Raw genomic sequence first — 18370 nt, 5'->3', positions numbered from 1 at the left:
CGTTCTCCTCCCGAACTGAGTTGTTTGATCGATGCCCCTCCTGCCCCGAACCAAACGTTTGGTCTTGGGTGCTCCCAGACCGAACGGTCGGGAGTTATCGACGTCCTAAATTAATTAGGTATGGATTGACGATGATATAATATATAGCTCGATTGATTATATATGATGATTAAACTCTTTTTGCGAGAAGATGATTAATCTTTTTGATATGGGAGATGCATGTGGATCGATGATATGGAAATAGATGTGGTTGAGCTAGCCATGCAGGGTTCGAGCCCCTGGTTCCTCCTAGGACCAAGTGTTTTTTTTTTAATTACAACTTACCTGGCAGGCAAAATGTATTTTATTCCACACATTCTTTTTGAAAATGGTAAAATGATGCAAAAATAATCAAACTAATTGAAAACTTTATAATACTTAAAAAATGTTGAATGTCAATCTAGGTTGATCATTATGTTTGGGGTATGGAGTCAAGTAAAATTCTTATCTCTCTCACACACAAACGCCTTCTTTACCCAAAGAAAGGGAACACGTGAAGCACTAAAGCAAGTTGACATCATGTATGACACCAACACATGCATTGCTTAACGACAGATAATTTAGCCTACATGGCTACGTGGAGAAGTCTGGGGCCTGTTTGGTAGCCTGTATCATTTTTTAGGCCTTTGTATATGTGACTCGGTTGTGCCTGTCTGAATAAATATAGTCTAAAAATAATGTTTTCTACTTAATTTGTTAGCCTGCATATAGGTTGGTTGCATTAGGGAAGCAATTTTTCCTCTCACGTTTGGTGGCCTGCCTTGGGCTGGGATGATGCATAACCCGGCGATCGGGTGTACACACTGGACCTGGCTAGGAGTTACCAGCTACACGTAACACACAAAGTTGCAGTAGAGTACATAGTTATAGCTATATCCACCTACACTAGTCGATTCGAAAAACGTACAACACGAAAATTTCGTGAAACAATGAGATGAAGCTAGTAGTCAAAGAAACGGTATGGACTTGCCAAATCCGTCTAAGCCACCACATGAACACCTTGGTATAGTAGAATATAGAGATATACATATACTCGTTTACGACCATCGAAATGAAAAACGTACAACACGAAAGTCGTGTGAAACAAAAAAATGAAGCTACTGGTGAAAGGAAATTTAAACGGTCGTGCACGACAGACAAAAAATTGTCCAAAATAGCTCCAAACATGAACACGGATTTGAATATTAACACTCAAGGAAACTACAAACAGATCATCTGAATGTAACCAGAACGTCGATGTGCATCTTTTTCGTGTACAACTTATTTCGAATCGAAGCACCGTTGTGTATATTAGAATGGACTAGGTGAACGAGATTAAAGAGTGTCATTAAAATATAATATGCATATGCATTTGTATAGTCAACTGGGAGATGTATATCTACTCGTCTACAACCGTCGAAATAGAGAACGTACAATACGAAAGTCGTGTGAAACAGCAAGATGATGCTACTGACCAAATGAAATTCAGAACGATCATTCGTGGTGAGTTTGATAATATTCGTGCAAAATAGCTCCAATCATGAACACGAAGTTGAAAATCGAGAAATAAGAATGACAGTGAGCCTCCCGGCTCCTCAGCCGTTTGGATTCCTCACCGTCGGATTTGGCTGCTTGATGGGATCTGGGCCATAGGATCAAGCCGCTGGAGGACCACAGCCGTCGGATCGAAGCTCGCTCTTGTAGCAATGAACAGTTTCATCCCCTCCCCCCGTTGTAAAGATCTTGTGCCACCGCCGCTATTCCGGTGCCCCCACGGGGGTATTAGCATCATTTCACATGTTGGCCCATGACGTGTTGTCCCTGCTTGGTCCATGGCTGGATGAGACGAGGGAGGAGCCTATCTCGCCTCTTCGTCCTCCCATTCGCCACACCCATCTTCCCCGCACTCGCCGCTGCCACCACGCTTCGTCCCTCGTGCTCTGCCTCCTCCCTTCCCCTCCCTCCCGTCGCTTCATCCCTCGTGCTCCGCCTCCTCCCATCCCCTCCCGTTGCCCAAATCACTCTGAAGAATGACGGGGCAAGAGTAGAGATGGCGACGGCAGACGGATCCGAAGATGGCGGGGCGGCGACCACTCCTGTGAGGCCCGACGGCGAGCAGCTCCTCCTGCTGAGCGCTGAGGGGGTGGGGAGAAGCAATGTACCCTCCTCCCCCGATGACCCGGCCCCCAAACCACTCCACTACGGCGTCCCGACCCGCGCCTCGATGCCCTGCTCGGCGCCTACACCAGGTTCTCCGTCCACTCCGTGGCTGGCAGCAAGGGGCTGGCCGACGGGGTGCTCGGTGAGGTCGAGGACGCCGCGTACTGCCTTCCACCTCACGTTTGCCCCGCCACCACCCACTGGCAGGAGGCCCCCGCCACTCCTCTTGATCCTCCACCACGTTGCCGTCACCGGGAGGAGGTGCTCATTGCCTTCGGGAACCACCACGGCCAACGGATCTATTGCTGCGTTCGTCGATCTGTACGTGATTGTTTTGAACTGTCTCAATTCTGGTTAACTGCAGCTCATCCATGGTTGTACCTAATTATCCCCCTTTTTCCCTTGCAGGTTGGTCCGCTATCTATAGGTGCTCGTTGTTCTGCCCAGTTCGTCATGTTCGGTCTTCGGCCACCTCTTTGCAGGTTGACCCCTTCTCTCCCTCTCATCTCTGCTTTTCAGGCCTAGGCTTGCATTTTTGCGGCCATGTATTTACCTTCAATTCCTGTATGAAGCTGCTGTTAGATTGTGTTTGGACAATGGATGTATATGCTTTTTGTCCTCTTATTGGTAGAAGCCTAGCACCTAAATTATTGTTCCCTGCTTGTGTTATTGTACTTATCTTTTTGGTTGCTCCAGTGTGTTTGGGGTGTTGCATATGATGACATCATTCACTACTGGTTTCGATTTTGATGTTTTATCTCTTAGAATCTCAGAAGTGCATTTAGTTGGAAACATGCTGGTAGCATTGAGTTAGTTTGCTGCTTGGATGTCATACCATACTAGCTCTAATATTCATGTGTATGATTTCTCCAGGGTCGTATTCTTAATAACAGTGCAAGGTACTTTGAGTAAATGGTCCACAAATCAGTGCATCTGGAGTGCTAGGATGTGTGGGGACAAAAAGGTATGGCAACGAGCTCAGAATCTGTCATGGTTGCCTTGTTTGGATAATTCATATGTACTTGTTCCCTCTAATTTGTTGTTAAGTTCTGAATCATGGATCAGTTCGAACTAGCATCAGTACTCATTCATGTCTCCAGACCTTAGTTGTCATTTGTGCATTCCCTACAATAAAGTCATGTAGATAGGTGCTGGATGATGTAAGTCTCACATCTTATGGCATATTTGTTATGCTAGATCACATGATGGCGTCATCATTGAATTATTTGATTTGTCAGTTTCTTCTTTTGTTCTTACAGAACTACTTTTGAAAATTTGCACAGATGCCATTGCATAGGCCCGTTGGCAGAGAAATCAAAGGTTGGGAATACCACGGTATCATCCTATTTTCCTATTTGATCATTGTTATTGCACCTATTACAATGCAGATGTTTTACATTGTATTGCATATATTAGAATGTGTAGTCTATACGTTTTTGCTTGAGTATTCTGAACATGCGTGTAATCTCTGAAGTTTACCTATGTATTGCTCTCCAATAATTTTTTAACTCAATGGAAGTGTTTGTTCTCAGTGATGCCTACCCTTGGTGGGATATTATTCTCATGTAAACATATAATATTTGTGGTTATGCACACCTTCATAGGAAGGCTCTCATATCCCATTTGTGGTTTCAGCTTTACCAGGCGTTGTCAGCAATGATTGATGAGATAATTGGTTTAGCTGCTTTCGGAAGAGGCGACGGGAATCATAAAAACCATGATGGGTATGGAGATCAACATGAAGAGAGATGGAAGAGGTTCCCACTCTCTCTCTCTCCCTTCCACTTTCTTTTGATTTAATCCCCAGTCTTATTTATCTATGCCTACATGGTGTGCGGCTGCAAGGAAATTTTACTCTCTGCAATATTAGTGCTCCATTGCCTACTCAACAATGTCTTTTTTTTCTTTTGAAATTTAGCTGCAGTCTTGGATCACTTACCTGTACAGTACGTTACATCTCACGGTTATCTGACTTGCTTATGCAATATATCTCATCATTCACATATATGTTTAATTTGTGGAGAAATATATTTGTTGCTATGTTGTTTGAGATTTACATCCTCTGTTCCATATGAGTCAAGAGGATATTTTAGAGGTTTCTGTGTTACTCATATAGGTTTGGTAGTTATGTTTTGGTTAGAACCTTGCTGCTCCTGATAACTGGTTATGTGTTTTTGGGACAAGGTGCTTTGTACATTATGATTGGTTATGTATGTGTCATGGATTAAATGTATTTATGCTTCTGCACAATTTTCGGTCTATAATCCGTTTTCCTGCCAACAAGCATCACAAGTAATATCGAGAGCGAGCAGTTGCAGATGAGAGGGGAGACGAGCGTGGGTGGAGGTCAGGCTTTGGCAAGGGAGACGTGGGTCCGCGGTGGAGTGTGAAAGATGACGTCGATTGGCCGTTGTCGCGCCACAGGCTCCTGTTTGGCAGCGGCTATATGCACGGTCGTCGAAGAATATCGCTATGATGTGTATGGTTTCTCTATTTTCCTCCTGCTGCTATGTTCCCAATTTTACAAACTGTTAAGTTGCTGCTTGATTTTGTTTCTGTCAGATATTTCTGTGGGTTTCTCCATTTGAATGCTTCTCCTCAACGACCGTGTCAATCTGGCTTACGTTTGCAACTGTGATTTTGGTTGAGGTGTGCAAGATCATCCCTCTCTATATTCTAAATTTGTCTATAGGTTTATGTACATTTGATTTGTCAGTGGCTAAGGTAGTGGTGATGGCACAGGCTAACTGATTCAGCCTTTTGCTTCGAATATTTGTACTTCTCCATTTCTTAATTGTTGAGACAAAAATAATAACCTTAGGTAAAACTGCTGTCTAAAAATAGTGCTTATTTCTTTTACGAAAGAAAATGTTGTGCCACATGCTCATCCATGAGAACCATCTATTCAGCTTTTATCTAATTACACATTGAACAATTTCATTATGAATCTATTCTGGTGCAGCCTATCTACGCTTGCATTGCTAATATTGTTATAAATAATCTATGACATTCCTGACAGTATAAATGAATGTTGAATGGGGATGTCATGTCATAGGTTAACCCTATTGCTTTGTTTTTTCTCTTAAACTTCCATATGTGTGCCCACTTTAGACACCGCAAATTAATTTGGAGTTTGATTCTATACTTTTTATTTACTTTATTGTTTTGCTGATCTAGAGAAAGTCGAGGACAATTAGAGAGTTCCATGCCATTTATGCAGATGAAGATGATAATGAGAAATTCCAACATTATGCCTTTCCCGTTGAAGGTAGCCAAAGGTCATCTCTGCTCTTCTTTCCAACATGATGACTAAATGTTTGACATGACCCATTATCTACAGAAGCAAATTCTAGCAGAGAAGCCAATTTTGTAGATTGAAGAACTTTAGGTTGACAAGGTATTATCTCAAGCGTATGTCTAGCATCTTTCAGATTTATGGACTTCCTTGCTCCTATCGTCATGTATTGTGATCTTTTTTACTTCAGCCTGCAAAAGCCTGTGTAAACTGTGTTCTTTAAGCCGCGTCGATCTGTCCATGGACACTGACCTGGGCTGTCGCGGCTTCACCCACACCCAGTGCCTCCCCAATATGTACGACCAACCAACACAAAGAGGCACAATGTCCTTGACCTTGGGGTTGGCGCTGCACGCCGACGCAGCCGCCGACGATTTGTCCTTGGAAACAGACATGGACGAGTTTAACAACCCAGGTGACCACCACCTCCCTGGCCGTCCTTCTTTGTTTCTCTTTTTTACTTCTTGATTGATGATTGATTTGATTTTCCCGTCCGTCCTTCTTCATGCCCCCCGGCAGGCCAGAGAAAAATGTTGCCTTCTCTTACATCGATCTGTGGTTCCATCCCATGGATGTACTAGCTACAGTGGGAGGGGCGGAAGCGCCTGCCACTGCGAGGACTGCGAAGAGGTGAGGTGCTACTGCTACTGGAACCACGACCATGGCGGCACCAAGAAGTTCCTCCTATTCGCATCCCACGACAAAGATTATCTGGTCACAACGCCTCTTCCCCCATCTGTCTTTTTGTATGTGCTGCTCCCGTCGATCGATTCAGACTTCAGAGTTTCCTCTGCACATTTCCTCCTTCTGGGACATCAAAGGAGGGTTCAATTTGAGGTTTTCTTTAGGGGCTGATTTTTTTTGCTTAATTTCATCTTTGCCTCAAAATGTTACTCTGAATGATACATGCTAAAATCTGTCTGGGAATGGATATAACATAACATTTTGCCTTTTGGGAAATCTGTTTCACAACATATGTATGTTATGCACCAAGAGGTGGCAAGAAGAATACTCTGCACTGTACTGTACTATGTGTGTGCCTGCCAAACTGTTTACTGAATACTTTTTGCAAGTGAAAAAATGCTTCAAATGCTGCTAATGCTGAGAACCACCGTTGCTGGTCTTAGAAAGGGAGGGGTTTTCATGATTATTTTGGGTGTTAAATTTTCACTGAAAAAATATGTTTAGTACCATTCTTAGCTAGGTTTTGTGCATGGAATAAACTTGTTTCAGGATATTTTACCTGGAAGAACTGACTGACAACAAATGAAGAGGTAGCAGTAAAACAAACACTCTGCACATGCGTGTCAAACTAATCATTGATACTCCAACTGAAGCTAACTCTTATGAAGATAGAGAATTACTACACTGCTGTCTGCGTGCATGTGAAGATCTTTTGGAGATAATTACTTATATACCAATACCATGAGTCCGCTATTTATTAATGTTCACCAAAAATGATGATAAATTTGGTAATTAATTGGTGTCTATTAAGTGTAAACTTTATCGATTTTTTGTGTGAGTTCCGTGCCAATGAGTCCTTTGGTTTTCTTTGTTTTCCAGAGCACTCAGTAAATAAAACAGAGCACAGAGCAGTAGCCTTTGGACCAAGTTATAGTTTGTGCTTGGTATTAAATGATTTGGAGCAGGCTACATCTGTGATGACACAGATTGGTTATGCAGGATCTCTTGGTAATAAAACTCTTCCCTTGGTTGTACATAATCTTGTATGTTCCATTCTTGTTCCTTTTGAGTGGATTGCTATATGGAACACAATGTATTTCTAATGAATTTATATGTTGTTTGCTGCCTTTTTTAATTAGATATATCCAATAACTACACCAATGAATATATTTTTTGTGACTGATATATGATTCACTGATATAAATGCTAGATATTTTGTATCCAATATGCAAGGTTACCTGAATGTCCTCGCATGCTTTTTTGCCTTTGTTGCTTTGTATGGAAAATAGCCTACATAATCAATTTTGGTTTAGCCCTGTATGTGGTTTGCTTACACAATATTGACCTCAGTGTCACTGCCTGCTTCTGAAACTCTTTAGCACTGAAATATATGCTCTGTTACTCTTAATCAATATGCTTTTGTACTGAACTTTATGCCATGCTGCAGGCTAAACCTTCTGCTTTATCATGAGGACAACAATAGTGGTTAGTTCTCATCTGAGCTTGAGTTGTGGTGAATGCGACCGATGTTTCGACCGCATACGAAGATGTAGTTCTTTTGATTTATCGACTAATATTATCGTATATAGACGTGATCCTATACAGAGGCGAAGTGTGGTAGCAGACTACCCTATCCTTATTGTAAATTATGTGTGATCACCGCTATGAGGCAGTCCTTCGGATGGATTTAACACTCCATGGTTGTTGTAAATTATGAATAAATTATGCTGTAGTTTTAGTATTGTTCTCTAATCCTCTGCATGTGTTATCCTGTGTTAATGCATATACAAATTACCCGATTGACCAAAATGTTGGGACCGGCACCCTCGCGCCAAGGCGCGAACCCGATCTAGTTTACATTCAACGTCACTACAAATCAATCGTCTGAGAACCACAACGTCGATGTGCATCTTTTTCATGTACAACTTACCTCGAATCGAAGCAACATTGTGTATATTAGAAGGGACTAGATGAAGAAGATTAAGAACCATCATAAAAACGATGTTCAAAATATCGGCCGGAAAGCCGATAAAAACACTGTTCAAAAACGCTTATCAGGGCCAGACGATAAGATATATCGGTTTGACAATCGATATATCACCGGTATTCGCTGATATTTGCCAATATTCACCAGTAAATCTGTGGGGGCCAACCTAGCTCTCGATTATTATTTTTATTTTGGTTGAGTTTGTGTAGTCTTGATGCCTTTTGTTCGTGTAGATGGCTACTTTCGGTACATCTCAGATTGTTTAAGAGGAATAGAGATGGAGCATGGCTTACAATTTGGCCGTGTTGATTGATCCTGATGATACAAAAACCTGAGATTAAAAAAAACTTGCCGATAAGTAGTCGACCGATAAAATATATACATCGGCTGATAAGCCAATTTATCTCTTATCTTGAGTTGATCTAAAAGTTAACAGGAAGCGATATCCCGAACATTGCATAAAAAGAAGGCCAAACATATGCATTTGTACAATCCACTAGATATGCATCTGTACAATCCACCAAATTGATGTAGATCTAGCCTACGATGGTCGAAACAGCGAACAGACAATAGATAGTTGTGTGAAATGGCACGATGAAACTATTGGTCAAAGGACATTTCAAAAGATCGACTCCGCGTGACAAATTTGACAAAATTGGTCCAAAACAGCTCCAAACATGAACACAAATTTGAACATTTATAGTCGACAAACTATGAAACAATCATCTAATGTAACCAAAACGTCAATATGCACCTTTTTTGCGAAGAGTTTATCTTGAATCGAAGCACCGTTGTGTAGATTATAAGCCGGGCGAGTAGGGCACTCGCCTTACCTTGATTTTGCATGCAACATTTTGTATAGGTAAAGATTGTCTGAGTCTACCTATGTGGAGTCTTCTTTCTTTTTTGAGGTAAACAAACATGAAGTTCTGGCCGTGATCCACCTTTGAGGTCTGCAAAGCTGCATATCAGCAATGGATCCGCGCCGAGCTCGGGTGAGGAGATGATCTGTCATATATTTTTTTTTTGCTTTGGTGGCTGCTGTGGTGATGCTAGAGTGAGGTCACGGACGTTGGTGCCAAGCTTAGGAGATTCTTCAGTCTTGATTGTAGTTTTATTTCTTGGCTGTTATTTCTTTGTGCAAAGGCTAGCGTTATAATGTCTTTTCAGTTTTGTCAGGTCGAGTTATACGTGGCTTGTTTCCTTATGATATAAATAAGACATGTATTACCATGCAAAAAAAATCCTGACCACTGATAAAATATGAGGAGAAAAAGAAAGGGCCCGACCCAACTTGATCGTCGGCGCATCATTGATTTGGGCTGGTACCTAGAGTTGCTAATGGGCTTGTTCGCTTAGCCATGGAATTGCCCAATTCAGTATTGGTCGTAGTTTCCCTTCTTTTGGAAATGAGAATATGCACAAGCCTCAGGCCAAGTGTGAACAAGGATAAATCATCAATCTTTTTCAGCAAGGGATGCCATGAGAATGTCCGAGCAATTGTTAAACAACTTTTGAAATGTTCCCAACGACATTTAAATGAAAAGTATCTTGGTATACCATCGGATGTTGGAATTTCAAAAAATGGGTCTTTTAAGTATTTCAATTAGAGGTTGTGGAACAAAATCCAAGGGTGGATGGCTAAGTTCATGTTGGCAGCCAGGGGCGGAGCTTCGTGGGGGCTAAACCGGGCCATGGACTGCCCAGGAATTTCATGATTTTTTTTGTTTATATCCTAGAAAAAATCATAAGTAAGTTCACGGGATGAAACTCCGCCGCCACGAGGCGGAACCAATCTAGGGCTCCAGCGGAGTTGTTCTATCGGGGAAACTTCCCTCCGGGAGGGGGAAATCATCACCATCGTCATCACCAACGATCCTCTCATCGGAAGGGGGTCAATCTCCATCAACAACTTCACCAGCACCATCTCCTCTCAAACCCTAGTTCATCTCTTGTATTCAATCTTTGTACCAAAATCTCAGATTGGTACCAGTGGGTTGCTAGTAGTGTCGATTTCTCCTTGTAGTTGATGCTAGTTGGTTTATTTGGTGGAAGATCATATGTTCAGATACTTAATGCATATTAATACTCCTCTGATTATGAACATGAATATTCTTTGTGAGTGGTTACGTTTGTTCCTGAGGACATGGGTGAAGTCTTGCTATTAGTAGTCATGTGAATTTGGTATTCGTTCGATATTTTGATGAGATGTATGGTGTCTCTCCTCTAGTGGTGTTATGTGAACGTCGACTACATGACACTTCACCATTATTTGGGCCTAGATGAAGGAATTGGGAAGTAATAAGTAGATGATGGGTTTCTAGAGTGATAGAAGTTTAAACCCTAGTTTATGTGTTGCTTCGTAAGGGGCTGATTTGGATCCATATGTTTCATGCTATGGTTAGGTTTATCTTAATACTTCTTTTGTAGTTGCAGATGCTTGCAATAGGGGTTAATCATAACTGGGATGCTTGTCCAAAAAAGGGCAGTACCCAAGCACCGGTCCACCCACTATCAAATTATCAAATTAACAAACGTAAATCATATGAGCGTGATGAAAACTAGCTTGATGATAATTCCCATGTGTCCTTGGGAGCGCTTTTCTCATTATAAGAACTTGTCTAGGCTTGTCCTTTGCTACAAAAAGGATTGGGCCACCTTGCTGCACCTTATTTACTTTCATTGCTTGTTACCCGTTACAAATTATGTTATCACAAAACTATCTGCTACCTACAATTTCAGTGCTTGGAGAGAATACCTTACTGAAAACCGCTTGTCATTTCCTTCTGCTCCTCGTTGGGTTCGACACTCTTACTTATCGAAAGGACTATGATAGATCCCCTACACTTGTGGGTCATCAAGACTCTTTTCTGGTGCCGTTGCCGGGGAGTGAAGCGCCTTTGGTAAGTGAAACTTGGTAAGGAAACATTTATATAGTGTGCTGAAATTTACTGTCACTTGTTACTATGGAAACTAATCCTTTGAGGGGCTTGCTCGGGGTATCTTCACCCCGCCAGTAGAGCAAAGAGTTTCTCCTCAACCTACTAAACCTACTGAAAATGTTTACTTTGAACTTCCTTCGGGTATGATAGAGAAACTTCTAGCTAATCCCTTTGCAGGAGATGGAACATTGCATCCCGATTTACACCTAATCTATGTGGATGAAGTTTGTAGATTATTTAAGCTTGCAGGTATGCCCGATGATGTTATTAAGAAGAAGGTTTTCCCTTTATCTTTGAAGGGAGACGCATTGACATGGTATAGGCTATGTGATGATATGAGATCCTGTGACTATAAACGATTGAAATTGGAATTTCACCAGAAATTTTATCCTATGCATCTTGTTCATCATGATCACAATTATTTATATAATTTTTGGCCTCGCGAAGGAGAAAGCATCACTCAAGATTGGGGTAGGCTTAATTCAATGTTATATTCATGTCCCAATCATGAGCTCTCAAGAGAAATTATTATTCAAAACTTTTATGCTCGGCTTTCTCTCAACAATCGCACCATGCTTGATACTTCTTGTGCTGGGTCTTTTATGATGAAGACTATTGAATTCATATGGAATTTATTGGAAAGAATTAAACGCAACTCTGAAGATTGGGATTTCGACGACGGTAAGGAGTCAGGTATGACACCTAAGTTTTATTGTGTTAAATCTTTTATGGATACCGATGCTTTTCGTGGATTTAGCACTAAATATGGACTTGACTCTAAGATAGTAGCTTCTTTCTGTGAATCATTTGCTACTCATGTTGATCTCCCTAAGGAGAAGGGGTTTAAATATAATCCTCCCACTGAAGTAAAAGTAGTTGCACCTATTACAGTTGAAGAAAAGACTATCACTTATAATGATCCTATTGTTCCTACTACTTATATTGAAAAACCACCTTTCCCTGTTAGGATAAATGATCATGCTAAAGCTTCAACTGTGGTTCGTAAGAGTAATACTAGAACATATACACCTCCTGAGCAAATTAAAGTTGAACCTGGTATTGCTATGGTTAAAGATCTCTTGGCTGATAATATTGATGGGCGTGTTATTTATTTCTATGATGTAGCTACTAGAATTGCTAGACCCGATGCTAAGAAACATAGACCTGTTGTAGGCATGCCTGTAATTTTTGTTAAAATAGGAGATCATTGTTATCATGGCTTATGTGATATGGGTGCTAGTGCTAGTGTGATACCTCATTCTTTATATGAAGAAATTATGCATGACATTGCACCTGCTGAGATAGAAGATATTGATGTTACGATTAAGCTTGCCAATAGAGATACTGTTTCACCAATTGGGATTGTTAGAGATGTTGAAGTCTTGTGTGGAAAAGTTAAATATCCTGCTGATTTTCTTGTTCTTGGTTCCCCACAAGATGACTTTTGTCCCATCATATTTGGTAGACCCTTCTTGAACACTGTTAATACTAAGATTGATTGCGGAAAGGATGTTGTTACTATTGGGTTAGGGGATATGCCTCATGAGTTTAATTTTGCTAAATTTCATAGACAACCCCATGATAAAGAATTGCCTAGTAAGGATGAAATTATTGGTCTTGCTTCTATTGTCGTACCTCCTGATGATCCTCTAGAACAATATTTGCTAGACCATGAAAATGATATGTTTATGAATGAAAGAAGGAAATAGATGAAGTATTCTTTAAACAGGGACCTATTTTGAAACACAACTTGCCTATTGAAATCTTAGGGGGTCCTCCATCACCCAAGGGTGATCCCGTGTTTGAGCTTAAACCTTTACCTGATACTCTGAAATATGCTTATCTTGATGAAAAGAAGATATATCCTGTTATTATTAGTGCTAACCTTTCAGAGCAGGAAGAGAAAAGATTATTAAAACTCTGAAGAAGCACGGTGCTGCTATTGGATATACTCTTGATGATCTTAAGGGCATTAGTCCCACTCTATGCCAACACAAAATAAAATTGGAGGAAGACGCCAAACCAGTTATTGATCACCAACGATGATTAAATCCTAAGATGAAAGAAGTGGTAAGAAAGGAAATACTAAAGCTCCTTGAGGCAGGTATAATTTTTCCCGTTGCTGATAGTCAGTCGGTAAGTCATGTCCATTGTGTCCCTAAGAAGGGAGGTATTACTGTCGTTCCTAATGATAAAGATGAGTTGATCCCGCAAAGAATTATTACAGGCTATAGGATGGTAATTGATTTCTGTAAGTTAAATAAAGCTACAAAAAAAAGATCATTACCCTTTGCCTTTTATTGATCAAATGCTAGAAAGACTATCCAAACATACACATTTTTGCTTTCTAGATGGTTACTCTGGTTTCTCTCAAATACCCGTGTCAACTGAGGATCAAGAAAAGACCACTTTTACTTGCCCTTTCGGTACTTTTGCTTATAGATGTATGCCTTTTGGTTTATGTAATGCACCTGCTACCTTTCAAAGATGCATGATGGCTATATTCTCTGACTTTTGTGAAAAGATTTGTGAGGTATTCATGGATGATTTCTCTGTTTATGGATCCTCTTTTGATGATTGCTTGAGCAACCTTGATCGAGTTTTGCAGAGATGTGAAGATACTAGTCTTGTCTTGAATTGGGAGAAGTGCCACTATATGGTTAATGAAGGCATTGTCTTGGGGCATAAAATTTCTAAGAGAGGTATTGAAGTTGATAAAGCTAAGGTTGATGCTATTGAAAAGATGCCATGTCCCAAAGACATTAAAGGTATAAGAAGTTTCCTAGGTCATGCCAGTTTTTATAGGAGGTTCATTAAGGACTTTTCTAAAATTTCTAGGCCTCTGACTAATCTATTGCAAAAAGATATTCCTTTTGTCTTCGATGATGATTGTGTAGAAGCATTTGAAAACTTAAGAAAGCTTTGATTTCTGCACCTATTGTTCAGCCACCTGATTGGAATTTACCCTTTGAAATTATGTGTGATGCTAGCGATTATGATGTAGGTGCTGTTCTAGGACAAAGAGTTGATAAGAAACTGAATGTTATTCAATATGCTAGTAAAACTCTAGACAGTGCTCAGAGAAATTATGCTACTACTGAAAAAGAATTCTTAGCAGTTGTATTTGCTTGTGATAAGTTCAGACCTTATATTTTTGATTATAAAGTAACTGTTCACACTGATCATGCTGCTATTAAATATCTTATGGAAAATAAAGATGCTAAACCTAGACTTATTAGATGGGTTCTCTTGCTACAAGAATTTGATTTGCATATTATTGATAGAAAGGGAGCTGAAAACCCCGTTGCAGACAACTTGTCTAGGTTAGAGAATATTCTTGATGACCCACTACCTATTAATGATAGCTTTCCTGATGAACAATTAGCTATCATAAATGATTCTCGTACTGCTCCATGGTATGCTGATTATGCTAATTACATTGTTGCTAAGTTTATACCACCTAGTTTCACATACCAGCAAAAGAAAAAGTTCTTTTATGATTTAAGACATTACTTCTGAGATGACTCACACCTTTATAAAGAAGGAGTAGATGGTGTTATTAGACGTTGTGTACCTGAGCATGAACAGGAACATATCCTACGCAAGTGTGACTCCGAGGCATATGGAGGACACCACGTTGGAGATAGAACTGCGCATAAGGTATTGCAATCCGGTTTTTATTGGCCTACTCTCTTTAGAGATGCCCGTAAGTTTGTCTTGTCTTGTGATGAATGTCAAAGAATTGGTAATATTAGTAGACATCAAGAAATGCCTATGAATTATTCTCTTGTTATTGAACCATTTGATGTTTGGGGCTTTGATTATATGGGACCGTTTCCTGCCTCTAATGGTTATATACATATTTTAGTTGCTGTTGATTACGTTACTAAGTGGGTAGAAGCTATTCCAACTAGTAGTGCTGATCATAACGCTTCTATTAAGATGCTTAAAGAAGTTATTTTTCCGAGGTTTGGAGTCCCTAGATATTTAATGATTGATGGTGGTTCACATTTTATTCATGGTGCTTTCCGTAAAATGCTTGCTAAGTATGATGTTAATCATAGAATTACATCTCCATATCACCCATAGTCTAGTGGTCAAGTAGAATTGATAAAGGAGAACTTAAATTAATTTTGCAAAAGACTATTAATAGATCTAGAAAGAATTGGTCCAAGAAACTGGATGATGCATGATGGGCTTATAGAACTGCATATAAGAATCCTATGGGTATGTCTCCGTATAAAATGGTTTATGGAAAAGCATGTCACTTACCTCTCGGACTAGAACATAAGGCATATTGGGCCATTAAAGAGCTGAATTATGATTTCAAACTTGCCGGTGAGAATAGGTTATTTGACATTAGCTCACTTGATGAATGGAGAACCCAAGCCTATGAGAATGCCAAATTGTTTAAAGAAAAAGTTAAAAGATGGCATGACAAAAGGATACAAAAGCGTGAGTTTAGTGTAGGTGATTATGTGTTGCTTTTCAACTCTCGTTTAAGATTTTTTGCAGGAAAACTTCTCTCTAAATGGGAAGGCCCTTACGTTAGCAAGGCGGTCTACCGTTCCGGGGCCATAAAAATTAACAACTTTGAAGGCACAAACCTGAAGGTGGTGAACGGTCAAAGAATCAAACATTATATCTCAGGTAACCCAATAAACGTTGAAACTAATATTATTGAAACCGTAACCCTGAAGGAATACATAAGGGGCACTTTCCAGAATGTTTCAGACTCCAAAAAGGAATAGGTATGTGGTACGGTAAGTAAACCGACTCCAAAACAGTTCTAATAGCAATTTTTCTCTGTTCTGGAATATTTAAGAAAATAGGAAAAATATGAAGTAGTCCGGGAAGGACACAAGGCATCCGCGAGGGTGGAGGGCGCGCCCTACCCCCCTGGGCGCGCCCCCTGCCTCGTGGGCACCTCGTGTGCTCTCCGGACTCCGTTTTCTTGCATGATACTTCTTTCGGTTGGCAACAATTCATTATATAATCTGCCGAAGGTTTTGACCACCGTATCACGCAAATATCCTCTGTCTTTGTTTCGAGCTGTTTTTCTAACAGATCTAGAGCACCATGACGTCTTGAAGCGCCCCCATAGACAAGTTTTTCGAGAGGGTCATCAACCCCTACCTCGCGGAGGTGCTGCATCACCTTCAAACCATTGAGATGCGTGAGGGGGTGTTGCACATCCGCAATGTGGAGAGACCAAGGAGTACCGGAAGCGTGGAGACAAAGCTCGAAACAATGGAACAACAAGTTTTCAAGTGCCACGAACTTGAAAACAATGGACCACCTGGCAGCCCTCCGGTGCCCATCTTCTGCTATATGAAGTCTTTTACCCTGGAAAAAATCATAAGCAAGCTCACGGGACGAAACTCCGCTGCCACGAGGCGGAACCTTGGCGGAACCAATCTAGGGCTCCGGCGGAGCCGTTCTACCAGGGAAAGTTCCCTCTGGGAGGGGGAAATCATCACCAACGATCCTATCATCGGGAGGGGGTCAATCTCCATCAACATCTTCACCAGCACCATCTCCTCACAAACCCTAGTTCATCTCTTGTATCCAATCTTTGTACCAAAACCTCAGATTGGTACCTGTGGGTTGCTAGTAGTGTTGATTACTCCTTATAGTTGATACTAGTTGGTTTATTTGGTGTAAGATCATATGTTCAGATCCTTAATGCATATTAATACTCCTCTGATTATGAACATGAATATGCTTTGTGAGTAGTTACGTTTGTTCCTGAGGACATGGCTGAAGTCTTGCTATTAGTAGTCATGTGAATTTGGTATTCGTTTGATATTTTGATGAGATGTATGTTGTCTCTCCTCTAGTGGTGTTATGTGAACGTCGACTACATGACACTTCACCATTATTTGGGCCTAGAGGAAAGCATTGGGAAGTAATAAGTAGATGATGGGTTGCTAGAGTGGCAGAAGCTTAAACCCTATTTTATGTGTTGCTTCGTAAGGGGCAGATTTGGATCCATATGTTTCATCTTATGGTTAGGTTTACCTTAATACTTCTTTTGTAGTTGCGGATGCTTCACTGATAGAAAAAGGGTCAAATCTGAGACACATTAGTCCTAATTTGCATTTGAGCCGGCACTAATGTGTCCATTAGTGCCGGTTCAAATGGCTAGGCGGGAGGAGATCTTTAGTACCGGTTCATTGCGAATCTTTAGTACCGGTTCGTGCCACGAACCGGTACTAAATGTGCTGGCCAGGCACCAGCATCTTTAGTACCGGTTCGTGGCACGAACCGGTAGTAAAGAGGTTGTGGCAGGCTATTTTTAGTCCCACCTTGCTCACCTAGCAAGATTTTTACCACCTTAAATATGTTACTTCTCAAACTATCACAAACATTTGGTCTTCATTGAACTCTATGTGTATAATTTGTGGACTCAATATGAGTCTTCACCGGTTCCTAAACCGTTGAGGACTCATATTGACAATTCAGATTGTACACAAAAATATCATTTATAATCAATGTATTTTTATGTATATTTTTACATGTTTACGCGCTCACTCTCTCCACTCACTCGGTCTCCCCCTCAATCCCCCGCGCCGGTCCTCCCTCGCCGGCCGCCACTCACTTAAAAATTGGATGCACTTTGTGTACAAACTGTACAATCTCTTTCGGAGTATCAGGGTTTCGGACGAGAACTCATCTGTTACACGGGCACTTCATTTTTTAACTTACTTGAACTCCAGACTTTTTTTAAGACGGCATTATGCAGCATTCAAAGCGATGTCATCAATTTCCAACATGTTCTGACATCATTTGCTATTTTTCAGTAACCGATTTGTTTAGATCAGAGCTAAATGACCATGAAATTGAAAATCACTACAAAACGAACTCTGAAAATGTTGAAGGTATCATCATTTCACCCGCATAGCATGTGCGAAAAAGAAGAGAGGGTCACGGCAAAAACTGGACGCACTTCGTGTACAAACTGGACAATCTCTTTCGGAGTATCAGGGTTTCAGACAAGAACTCATCTGTTACACATGCACTTCATTTTTTTAACTTATTTGAACTCCAGACTTTTTTTAAGCGGGCATTATGCAGCATTCGAAGCGGCGTATCAATTTCCAACACATTCTGACATCATTTGTTATTTTCCAGTAACCGGTTTGTTTATATCAGAGCTAAATGACCGTGAAATTGAAAATCACTACAAAATGAACTCTGAAAATGTTGAAGGTATCATCATTTCACCTGTATAGCATGTGCGAAAGAGTAGAGAGGGTCACGGCAAAAACTGCACGCACTTCA

General features: G+C 40.7%; 1 long non-coding RNA gene across 11 annotated transcripts; it reads left to right on the top strand.

The window, feature by feature from the left end:
* Window positions 1–1867: 1867 nt before the first annotated feature.
* LOC119336382 lies at window positions 1868–7911 on the top strand. 11 transcript variants are annotated; one of them, XR_005162443.1, is made up of 13 exons: window positions 1868–2499; window positions 2587–2660; window positions 3052–3142; window positions 3462–3513; window positions 3814–3935; window positions 4491–4657; window positions 4741–4827; window positions 5356–5446; window positions 5519–5575; window positions 5664–5888; window positions 5993–6219; window positions 6707–7165; window positions 7605–7911. It is a non-coding gene; the product is annotated as an uncharacterized LOC119336382 (long non-coding RNA). The 11 variants fall into 11 exon arrangements; XR_005162437.1 differs by having other exon boundaries at window positions 5993–6945; window positions 7037–7165; XR_005162445.1 differs by having other exon boundaries at window positions 1869–2499; window positions 7037–7165.
* The last annotated feature ends 10459 nt before the right edge of the window (window positions 7912–18370 follow it).

This window comes from Triticum dicoccoides, chromosome 7B (assembly GCF_002162155.2).
Source record: "Triticum dicoccoides isolate Atlit2015 ecotype Zavitan chromosome 7B, WEW_v2.0, whole genome shotgun sequence".
In the NCBI taxonomy this organism is placed as follows: Eukaryota; Viridiplantae; Streptophyta; class Magnoliopsida; order Poales; family Poaceae; genus Triticum; species Triticum dicoccoides.
The sequence above is the reverse complement of the archived record's forward strand: the minus strand, read 5'-3'. Positions and strand labels throughout refer to the sequence as shown.